A 12358-nucleotide genomic window follows, 5' to 3' on the forward strand; every position below is an offset into this window, starting at 1 on the left:
ACTCCGATCATCACGTGAGTTGAGAATAGCTCCAGTGGTAAGCATCTCTATGCTAATCATATCAACTATACGATTCATGCTCGACCTTTTCGGTCTCTTGTGTTTCGAGGCCATGTCTGGACATGCTAGGTTCGTCAAGTTTAACCCGAGTGTTCCGTGTGTGCAACTGTTTTGCACCCGTTGTATGTGAACGTTGAGTCTATCACACCCGATCATCACGTGGTATCTCGAAATGACGAACTGTAGCAACGGTGCACAGTCGGGGAGAACACAATTTCGTCTTGAATTTTTTAGTGAGAGATCACCTCATAATGCTACTGTCGTTCTAAGCAAAATAAGGTGCATAAAAGGATTAACATCACATGCAATTAATAAGTGAGATGATATGGACATCATCTTGTGCTTCTTGCTCTCCATCACTCAAGCACCGACACGATCTTCTTGTCACCGGCGCCACACAATATCTCCATCATCATGATCTCCATCAATGTGTCGCCATCGAGGTTGTCGTGCTACTTATGCTATTACTACTAAAGCTACGTCCTAGCAATATAGTAAACGCATCTGCAAACACAAACGTTAGTTTGAAGACAACCCTATGGCTCCTGTCGGTTGCCATACCATCGACGCGCAAGTCGATATTAACTATTACAACATGATCATCTCATACATCCAATATATCACATCATGTCATTGCCATATCATATCACAAGCATACCCTGCAAGTTAGACGCCTCTAATTTGTTGTTGCATGTTTTAGGTAGCTGCTATGGGTATCTAGTATGATCGCATCTTACTTACGGAAAAACCACAACGGAGATGTGCAAATTGCTATTTAACCTCTCCAAGGACCGCCTCGGTTGAAACCAATTCAACTAAAGTTGAAGAAACCAACACCCACCAGTCATCTTTATGCAACGAGGTTGCATGTCAATCAATGAAACCAGTCTTTCGTAAGCGTACGAATAATGTTGGTCCGGGCCGCTTCAATCCAACAATACTGCCGAATCGAGAAAAGACTAAGGAGGGCAGCAAATCAAACATCACCGTCCACAAAACCCTTTGTGTTCTACTCGAGATAACATCTATGCATGAACATAGCTCATGATGCCACTGTTGGGAAACGTTGCATGGGAAACAAAAATTTCCCTACGCACACGAAGACCTATCATGGTGATGTCCATATACGAGAGGAGATTTGGATCTACGTACCCTTGTAGATCGCATAGCAGGAATTGTTAAGAAACGCGGTTGATGTAGTGGAACGTCTTCACGTCCCTCGATCATCCCCACGAACCGTCCCGCGATCGGTCCCACGATCCGTTCCGATCTAGTGCCGAACGGACGGCACCTCCGCGTCCAGCACACGTACAGCTCGACGATGATCTCGGCCTTCTTGATCTAGCAAGCAAGACGGAGAAGTAGATGAGTTGTCCGTCAGCGTGACGGTGCTCCGGTGGTGGTGACGATCTACTCCTGCAGGGCTCCGCCCGAGCTCCGCAGAAATACGATTTAGAGGTAAAACTATGGTGTCTAGATCTGAGTTGCACGTGGCAAAAGTTGTCTCAAATCAGCCCTAAATCACCACTATATACATGAGGGTGAGGGAGGAGGCTTTCCTTGAGAGCCAATCCCTCAAGGGTGCGTCGGCTAGGGAGAAGAAGGATTCCTACTCCAATTAGGATTGGAAAGTGGAGTCCTTCTCTTCCTTCCCACCTCCCTTTTTTCCCTTTCTTTGGTTTCCTTCATTAGGCGCATAGGCCCTCTTGGGCTGTCCCACCAACCCACTAAGGTCTGGTGCGCCACCCTAGGGCAATTGGGCTTCCCTCGGGTGGGTTGCCCCCCTCCCAATGAACTTCCGGAACCCATTCGTTACTCCCGGTACACTGCCGGAATTGCCCGAAACTTTCCGGTGACCAAATGAAACCATCCTATATATCAATCTTCATTTTCGGACCATTCCGTAAACCCTCGTGATGTCCGTGATATCATCCGGGACTCCAAACAACATTCGGTAACCACACATATAACTCAACCATACTAAAACATCATCGAACCGTAAGTGTGCAGACCCTACGGGTTCGAAAACTACGTAGACATGCCCCGAGGTACTCCTCGGTCAATATCCAATAGCGGTACTTGGATGCCCATATTGGATCCTACATATTCTCCGAAGATATTATCGATTGAACCTCAGTGTCAAGGATTCATATAATCCCGTATGTCATTCCCTTTGTCCTTCGGTACGTTACTTGCCCGAGATTTGATCATCGGTAACCGCATACCTATTTCAATCTCGTTACTGGCAAGTCTCTTTACTCGTTCTGTAATACAAGATCCCATGACTTACACTTAGTCACATTGCTTGCAAGGCTTGTGTGTGATGTTGTATTATGATACGTCCATTTTGCATCATGCGTTCATGTTGATATTTATCGCTTTATGGGCTGTTATTACACTTCACGGTACAATACTTATGCCTTTTCTCTCTTATTTTGCAAGGTTTACATGATGAGGGAGAATGCCAGCAGTTGGAATTCTGGCCTGAAAAAGGAGCAAGTTTGAGATACCTATTCTGCGCAACTCCAAAAGCCGTGAAAATCAACGAGGATTTATTTTGGAATTTATAAAAAATACTGGGCCGAAAAAGTACCAGAGGGGAGCCAGCAGGAGGCCACAAGACTGCTAGGCGCGGCCTACCCCCTGGCCGCGCCTAGGGGGCTTGTGGGCTCCTTGTTGGCCCTATGGCCCCCCTCTTTTGCTATGAGGAGGGTTTCGTTCGAGAAAAAATCAAGAGGAGGCTTTCAGGAGGAATCGCCGCCGCCACGAGGCGGAACTTGAGCAGAACCAATCTAGAGCTCCGGCAGGGTCGTCCTGCCGGGGAAACTTCCCTTCCGGAGGGGGAAATGGTCGCCATCATCATCACCAACACTCCTCTCATCGGAGGGGACTCATCACCATTAACATATTCATCAACACCATCTCATCTCCAAACCCTAGTTCATCTCTTGTAACCAATCTCCGTCTCACGACTACGATTGGTACTTGTAAGGTTGCTAGTAGTGTTAATTAATCTTTGTAGTTGATGCTAGTTGGATTACTCGGTGGAAGATTATATGTTCAGATCCTTGATGCTATTCAAAACCTCTCTGGTCATGAATATTATTATGCTTTGTGAGTAGTCACTTTGTTCCCGAGGACATGGGATAAGTCATGCTATAAGTAGTCATGTGAATTTGGTATTCGTTCGATATTTTGATGCGTTGTATGTTGTTTTTCCTCTAGTGGTGTTATGTGAACGTCGACTACGTAACACTTCACCATTATTTGGGCCTAGAGGAAGGCATTGGGAATTAGTAAGTAGATAATGGGTTGCTAGAGTGACAGAAGCTTAAACCCTAGTTTATGCATTGCTTCGTAAGGGGTTGAATTGGATCCACGAGTTTAATGCTATGGTTAGACTTTGTCTTAATTCTTCTTTCGTAGTTGCGGACGCTTGCGAGAGGGGTTAATCATAAGTGGTATGTTTCTCCAAGTAAGGGCAGCACCCAAGCACCGGTCCACCCACATATCAAACTATCAAAGTAGCAAACGCGAATCATATGAACATGATGAAAACTAGCTTGACTGAAATTCCCATGTGTCCTCGGGAGCGCTTTACCTCCTATAAGAGTTTGTCCAGGCTTGTCCCTTGCTACAAAAGGGATTGGGCTACCTTGCTGCACCTTTGTTACTATTGTTACTTGCTACTTGCTACGAATCATCTTATCAAACAATTATCTGTTACCGATAATTTCAGTGCTTGCAGAGAATACCTTGCTGAAAACAACTTGTGAGATCCTTCTGCTCCTCGTTGGGTTCGACACTCTTACTTATAGAAAATACTATGATAGATCCCCTACACTTGTGGGTCATCAAGACTCTTTTCTGGCACCGTTGCCGGGGAGTGAAGCGCCTTTGGTAAGTGGAATTTGGTAAGGAAACATTTATCTAGTGTGCTGAAATTTATTGTCACTTGTCACTATGGAAACTAATCCTTTGAGGAGCTTGTTCGGGGTATCTTCACCTCGAACGGAAGCACAAGGATTTGCTCCTCCACCTGCTGCACCTACTGAATATATTTTCTATGAATTTCCTTCGGTATGCTTGAGAAACTGTTGGCTAATCCTTTTACAGGAGATGGAACATCACATCCCGACTTGCATCTAATCTATGAAGATGAAGTTTGTGGTTTATTTAAGCTTGCAGGTTTGCCCGAGGATGAGGTCAAGAAGAAGGTATTTCCCTTATCTTTGAGGGATAAAGCATTGACATGGTATAGGCTATGTGATGATACTAGATCATGGAACTACAACCGGTTGAAATTGGAATTTCATCAAAAGTTTTATCCTATGCATCTAGTACATCGTGATCGGAATTATATTTATAATTTTTGGCCTCGTGACAGAGAAAGCATCGCTCAAACTTGGGGGAGGCTTAAATCAATGTTATATTCATGCCCCAACCATGAGCTCTCGAGAGAAATTATCATTCAGAACTTCTATGCTCGGCTTTCTCATGATGATCGCACCATGCTTGACACTTCTTGTACCGGTTCTTTTATGAAGAGAGATATTGACTTCAGATGGAATTTATTGGAAAGAATTAAACACAACTCTGAAGATTGGGAGTTTGATGAAGGTAAAGAGTCAAGTATGAATTTCAAGTTTGATTGCGTTAAATCCTTTGTTGAAACAAATACTTTTTGTGATTTTAGCGCTAAATATGGACTTGACTCTGAGATAGTAGCTTCATTGTGTGAATCATTTGCTGCTCATATTGATCCCCCTAAATAGAAGTGGTTTAAATATCATCCTCCCTTAGAATTCAATGTAGTTAAACCCAATCCAGTTGAAGAGAAAGTCATTGCTATAATGATCCTATTGTTCCCAGTGCTTACATTGAGAAACCACCTTTCCTTGTTAGGATAAAGGATCATTCTAATGTTTCAACTGTGATACATAGGGGCTACATTAGAACACCTACACCCCCTGAGCAAATTAGAGTTGAACCTAGCGTTACTATTATCAAAGATCTCCTGTCCGACAATGTTGATGGCTATGATATTCACTTCTCTGAAGATGCTGCTAGAATTGCTAAACCACATGCTAGAGACAAACATAGGCGTGTTGTTGGCACGCCTGTTGTTTCTGTTAAGATAGGAGATCATTGTTATCATGGTTTATGTGACGTGGGTGCTAGTGTTAGTGCAATACCTCAATCTTTATATGATGAAATTAAAGACGAGATTGCACGTGTTGAGATGGAACCTATTGATGTCACTATTCAGCTTGCCAATAGAGATACTATCTGCCCTTTGGGAATTGTTAGGGATGTTGAAGTCCTGTGTGGTAAAACAAAGTATCCTACTGATTTTCTCATTCTTGCTACCTCACAAGATAGCTTTTGTCCCATCATATTTGGCAGACCCTTCCTCAATATTGTCAATGCTCATGTTGATTGTGAGAAGCAAACTGTCACTGTTTGCTTTGAAGTTGTGTCACATGAGTTCAATTTCTCCAAGTTTGGTAGACAACCTCATGAAAAATAGTTGCCTAGTAAGGATGAAATTATTGCCCTAGCTTCTATTGCCGTGCCTCCTACTTATCCTTTAGAGCAATACTTGCTTGAGCATGAAAATGATATGCATATGGATGAAAGGAATGAGATAGATAGAGTTATCTTTGAACAATATCCTATCCTTAAGAATAATTTGCCTGTTGAACTGCTTGGAGATCCACCCCCACCAAAGGGTGATCCTGTGTTCAATCTTAAACAGTTTCCTGATACTCTTAAGTATGCTTATCTCGATGAAAAAGAGATATATCCTGTTATTATTAGTGCTAGCCTCTCAGAGCGTGAAGAAAAGAAGTTACTAAAAACTCTGAGGAAGCACCGTGCTGCTATTGGATATACTCTTGATGATCTTAAAGGCATTAGTCCCACTCTATGCCAACACAAGATTAAAACCGATCCTGATTCCAAACCAGTTGTCGATCATCAACGGAGATTAAATCCTAAGATTAAAGAGGTAGTAAGAAAAGAAATACTAAAGCTCCTGGAAGCAGGTATTATCTATCATGTTGCTCATAGTGATTGGGTGAGTCCGGTGGATTGCGTCCCTAAGAAGGGAGGTATTATCGTTATCCCTAATGTTAAGGATGAATTGATCCCACAGAGGATTATTACTGGCTATAGGATGGTGATCGATTTTAGGAAATTGAATAAGGCCACTAGGAAAGATCATTACCCTTTTCCTTTTATCGACCAAATGCTAGAAAGACTGTCTAAACATACACACTTCTGCTTTCTAGATGGTTATTCTGGTTTCTCCCAAATACGAGTTGCACAATCTGATCAGGAGAAAACCACTTTCACCTACCCTTTCGGTACCTTTGCTTACAGACGTATGCCTTTTGGTTATGTAATGCACGTGCTACCTTTCCAATATGTATGATGGCTATATTCTCTGACTTTTATGAAAGGATTGTTGAGGTTTTCATGGATGACTTCTCCGTTTACGGGTCTTCTTTCGATGATTGCCTCAGCAACCTTGATCGAGTCTTGCAGAGATGTAAAGATACCAACCTTCTCTTGAATTGGGAGTAGTGCCACTTTATGGTTAATGAAGGCATCGTCTTAGGACATAAAATTTCTGAAAGAGGTATTGAAGTCGATAAGGCTAAAGTTGATGCGATCGAGAAAATGCCATGTTCTACAGATATCAAAGGTATAAGAAGTTTCCTTGGTCATGCTGGTTTCTATAGAAGGTTCATTAAAGACTTCTCTAAGATTTCTAGGCCTCTTACCAATCTCTTGCAAAAGGATATTCCTTTTGTTGTTGACGATGATTGTGAGGAAACCTTCGAAATACTAAAGAAGGCCTTGATAACTGCACCTATTGTTCAACCACCTGATTGGAACTTACCTTTTGAAATCATGTGTGATGCTAGTGATAATGCTGTTGGCGCTGTTCTAGGACAAAGAGTTGATAAGAAGTTGAATGTTATTCACTATGCTAGTAAAACTCTAGACAGTTCCCAAAGAAACTATGCTACTACTGAAAAGGAATATTTAGCAGTCATGTTTGCATGTGAAAAGTTCAGATCTTACATAGTTGATTCCAAAGTCACTATTCACACTGATCACACTGCTATTAAGTACCTCATGGAAAAGAAAGACGCTAAACCTAGACTTATCAGATGGGTTCTCTTGCTACAAGAATTTGATTTGCATGTTGTCGACAGGAAGGGTGCTGAGAACCCCGTAGCAGATAACTTGTCTAGGTTGGAGAATGTTCTTGATGACCCACAACCTATTGATGATAGCTTTCCTGATGAGCAATTGAATGTCATCAATACTTCACGTAGTACACCGTGGTATGCTGATTATGCAAATTATATCGTTGCCAAATATATACCACCTAGTTTCACATACCAGCAAAAGAAGAAATTCTTCTTTGATTTGAGACATTACTTTTGGGATAATCCTCACCTTTATAAGGAAGGAGTAGATGGAGTTATTAGACGTTGTGTACCTCAACATGAACAGGGGCAGATCCTATAGAAGTTTCACTCCGAGGTTTACGGAGGACACCATGCGGGAGATAGAACTGCACACAAGGTATTGCAATCAGGTTTCTATTGGCCCACTGTCTTCAAGGATGCCCGTAAGTTTGTCTTGTCTTGTGACGAATGTCAAAGAATAGGTAATATCAGTAAACGTGAGGAAATGCCTATGAATTATTCACTTGTCATTGAACCATTTGATGTTTGGGGGTTTGATTATATGGGACCTTTTCCAAAATCCAACGGATATACTCATATCCTAGTTGCTGTGATTACTTCACTAAGTGGGTAGAAGCTATCCCAACTAGTAGTGCTGATCACAACACCTCTATCAGGATGCTTAAAGAAGTTATTTCCCCCAGATTTGGAGTCCCTAGATATCTAATGACTGATGGTGGTTCACATTTTATTCATGATGCTTTCCGTAAAACGCTTGCTAAGTATGATGTCAACCATAGAGTTGCATCTCCCTATCATCCGCAGTCCAGTGGTCAAGTAGAGCTAAGCAGTAGAGAGATTAAACTAATTCTGCAAAAGACTGTCAATAGGTCTAGAAAGAATTGGTCTAAGAAGCTCGATGATGCACTGTGGGCTTATAGAACTGCTTATAAGAATCCCATGGGCATGTCTCCATACAAAATGGTTTACGGTAAAGCATGCCATTTACCTCTTGATCTAGAGCATAAGGCTTATTGGGCAATCAAAGAGCTCAACTTTGATTTCAAACTTGCTGGTGAGAAGAGGTTATTTGATATCAGCTCACTTGATGAATGGAGAGCTTAGGCATATGAAAATGGCAAGTTGTTTAAACAAAAGGTTAAGAGGTGGCATGATAAAAGGATACAAAAACGTGAGTTCAATATGGTGATTATGTCTTGCTATATAATTCTCGTTTAAGATTTTTTGCAGGCAAGCTTCTCTCTAAATGGAAAGGTCCTTACATTGTTCAGGAAGTATATCGTTCCGGTGCCATCAAGATCAACAACACAGAAGGTAATTTTCCGAGAGTGGTAAATGGGCAACGAATCAAGCATTATATCTCAGGTACTCCCATAAATGTTGAAAGCAATATTATCAATACCATAACTCCGGAGGAGTACATAAGGGATATTTATCAGCCTGTTTCAGACTCCGAAAACGAAGAGGTATGTGATTCGGTAAGTAAACCGACTCCAAAACTTTTCCAGTAGGAATTTTTCTTCGTTTTGGAATTTTTAGAAAATTAGAAAATTTAAAGTAGTCCAGAAAGCGTACGAGGAGGTGACAAGCCTGCCAGGCGCGGGCCACCCCCCTGGCCGTGCCTGGGGGGCTTGTGACCACCTCGTGTGCCTCACAGACTCCGTTTTCTTCCGGAGTACTCCTTCTGGTAAAAAAATCATTATATATTCTCCCGAAAGGTCTGACCCTCGTATCACGCAATTTTCCTCTGTTTTCATATCGACGTGTTGTGCTGACAGATCTAGATCGCTATGGCGTCCCCAAAAGCTGCAAAGGACAAGATCTTCGAGAAGGTCATCAATCCCTACCTCGCGGGAGTGCTGCAACACCCTCAATCTATCAAGATGCGTGAGGGGGTGTTGCACATCCGTGATGTTGAGGGGCCCAAGAAGACCAGAAGCATGGAGTTGAGGCTCGAAGTAATGGAGCAACAAGTCTTCAAGTGCCAAGGGATGGTGGAGCGTGGACTCAACGCCAACCACATGATGATCACGGAGTTCACAAACAAGCACAAGATCGATGCCAATGACATCGGGAAGCACCTCTCCAGGCTATATGACAGAATTGATCACCTCCAAGCCCCGATCTATGACCTGCAGAACCAAAACTATGAGTATGAGTATAAATTTAAATCAATACAGTTGGCTACAGATTTGAGGATTCCGGAGACTCGGTCATCTTTCCATGATGGAGCACCTATGCCTTGGAAGACGGAGGATCAAACCCAGGTTGCAACAACTCCACCACCATCACCTCCAAAGGAACACAACTAAGCACGGGTATGGGCAATCCCCTTGGCTTGTGCCAAGCTTGGGGGAGTTGTCTTGGTATCGTATCACCATCACATCTTTTTGCCTTTGCCTTTTCTTAGTTCGATCCTTTTTGGTTTTATCTTTCTCTAGTAGAATAAAGTTCTTAATGATCTAGGCTTGAGTTTTTCTTGGTGTCACCCCCGATGTATTCGAGTTCGTGAGTCATATAATAAAGAGAGTTTTAGTTAAGGGCCTTGCCTCATGCCATGATCAAGAGAATGATAAAAGAACAAAAGCATGAAAGATCATGTAATGATCTTACGGGAAGTGATGGCTTCACATATAAAAAGAATGTTGATTGAAACCTGTTGTGGGTGGACAAACGTAGACCTTGGTCATTGTTGCAATTAATAGGAAGTGATAAAGAAGGAGAGGTTCACATATAAATATATCATCTTTGACACCATCTATGATTGTGAACACTCATTAAACTATTACATGCTTAGAAGTAGATGTTGGACAAGGAAGACAACATAATGAATTATGTTTGCTTGGTTCCGAACAATGATTATATGACTAGAGATCCCTTAGCATGTGATGCTTGCTTCCACCTCATATCAGCCAAAACTTCCGCACTAAGTAGAGGTACTACTTGTGCATCCACAAACCTTCAACCCAGTTTTGCCATGAGAGTCCACCATACCTACCTATGGAGTGAATAAGATCCCTCAAGTAAGTTGTCATCGGTGCAAGCAATAAAAATTGCTCCCTTAATATGTATGATCTATTAGTGTGTGGAAAATAAGCTTTGTACGAACCTGTGATGAGGAAGACATAAAAGCGACAGACTGCATAATAAAGTTCTTTATCACAGGAGGCAATATAAAGTGACATTCCTTCACACTAAGAGGTCACACATCCAAACCTCAAAAGCGCATGACAACCTCTGCTTTCCTCTGTGAAGGGCCTATCTTGTACCTTTACTTTTTGCCCTTGAAAGAGTCATGGTGATCTACACCAATTCCTTATTTCGTCTTTATCTTGGCTAACGTCATATGCTAGGGAAAGATCTAGATTCATATGTCAACTTGGAAGTAAGTATTCATGAATTATTATTGTTGACATTACCCTTGAGGTAAATAGTTGGGAGGCGAAACTATAAGCCCCTATCTTTCTCTGTGTCCGACTGAAACTTTGATCTCATGAGTACCACGTGAGTTGTAGAAATTGTAGAAGACGAAATGATGATTGAGTATGTGGATTTGCTTTATAAGCTCTTATTTGACTCTTTTCGATGTTATGATAAATTGCAATTGCTTCAATGACTACAAGCTATTGGTTGTTAATTCCAATAAGGTTCGTGATCCATACTTTACTTTGTGAATGAATTACCACTTTAGCATAAGAGATGATATGAAGATATTGTTGTTCTGACTATGATCATGATGTCTGCATGTCTATATCTTGTTTTGTCGACACCTCTCTCTCTAAACATGTGGGCATATTTATTGATCTCAGCTTTCGCTTGAGGACAGGCGAGGTCTAAGCTTGGGGGAGTTGATACATCCATTTTGCATCATGCTTTCATGTTGATATTTATCGCTTTATGGGCTGTTATTACACTTCACAGTACAATACTTATGCCTTTTCTCTCTTATTTTGCAAGGTTTACATGAAGAGGGAGAATGCCGGCAGCTGGAATTGTGGCCTGAAAAAGGAGCAAGTTTGAGATACATATTATGTGCAACTCCAAAAGCCGTGAAATCAACGAGGATTTATTTTGGAATTTATAAAAAATACTGGGCCGAAGAAGTACCAGAGGGGAGCCAGCAGGAGGCCACAAGCCTGCTAGGCGCGGCCTACCCCCTGGCCGCGCCTAGGGGGCTTGTGGGCTCCCTATTGACCCTCTCGCCCCCCTCTTTTTCTATAAGGAGGGTTTCGTTCTATAAAAAATCAAGAGGAGGCTTTTGGGAGGAACCGCCGCCGCCACGAGGCGAAACTTGAGGAGAACCAATCTAGAACTCCGGCAGGGTCGTCCTGCCGAGGAAACTTCCCTCCCGGAGGGGGAAATCGTCGCCATCGTCATCACCAACACTCCTCTCATGGGAGGGGACTCATCACCATCAACATATTCATCAGCACCATATCATCTCCAAACCCTAGTTCATCTCTTGTAACCAATCTCCGTCTCACGACTCCGATTGGTACTTGTAAGGTTGCTAGTAGTGTTAATTATTCTTTGTAGTTGATGCTAGTTGGATTACTCGGTGGAAGATTATATGTTCAGATCCTTGATGCTATTCAAAACTTCTCTGGTCATGAATATTATTATGCTTTGTGAGTAGTCACTTTTGTTCCTGAGGACATGGGATAAGTCATGCTATAAGTAGTCATGTGAATTTGGTATTCGTTCGATATTTTGATGAGTTGTATGTTGTTTTTCCTCTAGTGGTGTTATGTGAATGTCGACTACATAACACTTCACCATTATTTGGGCCTAGAGGAAGGCATTGGGAATTAGTAAGTAGATGATGGGTTGCTAGAGTGACAGAAGCTTAAACCCTAGTTTATGTGTTGCTTCGTATGGGGCTGATTTGGATCCACTAGTTTAATGCTATGGTTAGACTTTGTCTTAATTCTTCTTTCTTAGTTGAGGACGCTTGCGAGAGGGGTTAATCATAAGTGGGATGTTTTTCCAAGTAAGGGAAGCACCCAAGCACAGGTCCACCCACATATCAAACTATCAAAGTAGCGAACGCAAATCATATGAACATGATGAAA

This window comes from Hordeum vulgare, chromosome 7H, assembly GCF_904849725.1.
Source record: "Hordeum vulgare subsp. vulgare chromosome 7H, MorexV3_pseudomolecules_assembly, whole genome shotgun sequence".
Classification (NCBI taxonomy): Eukaryota; Viridiplantae; Streptophyta; class Magnoliopsida; order Poales; family Poaceae; genus Hordeum; species Hordeum vulgare.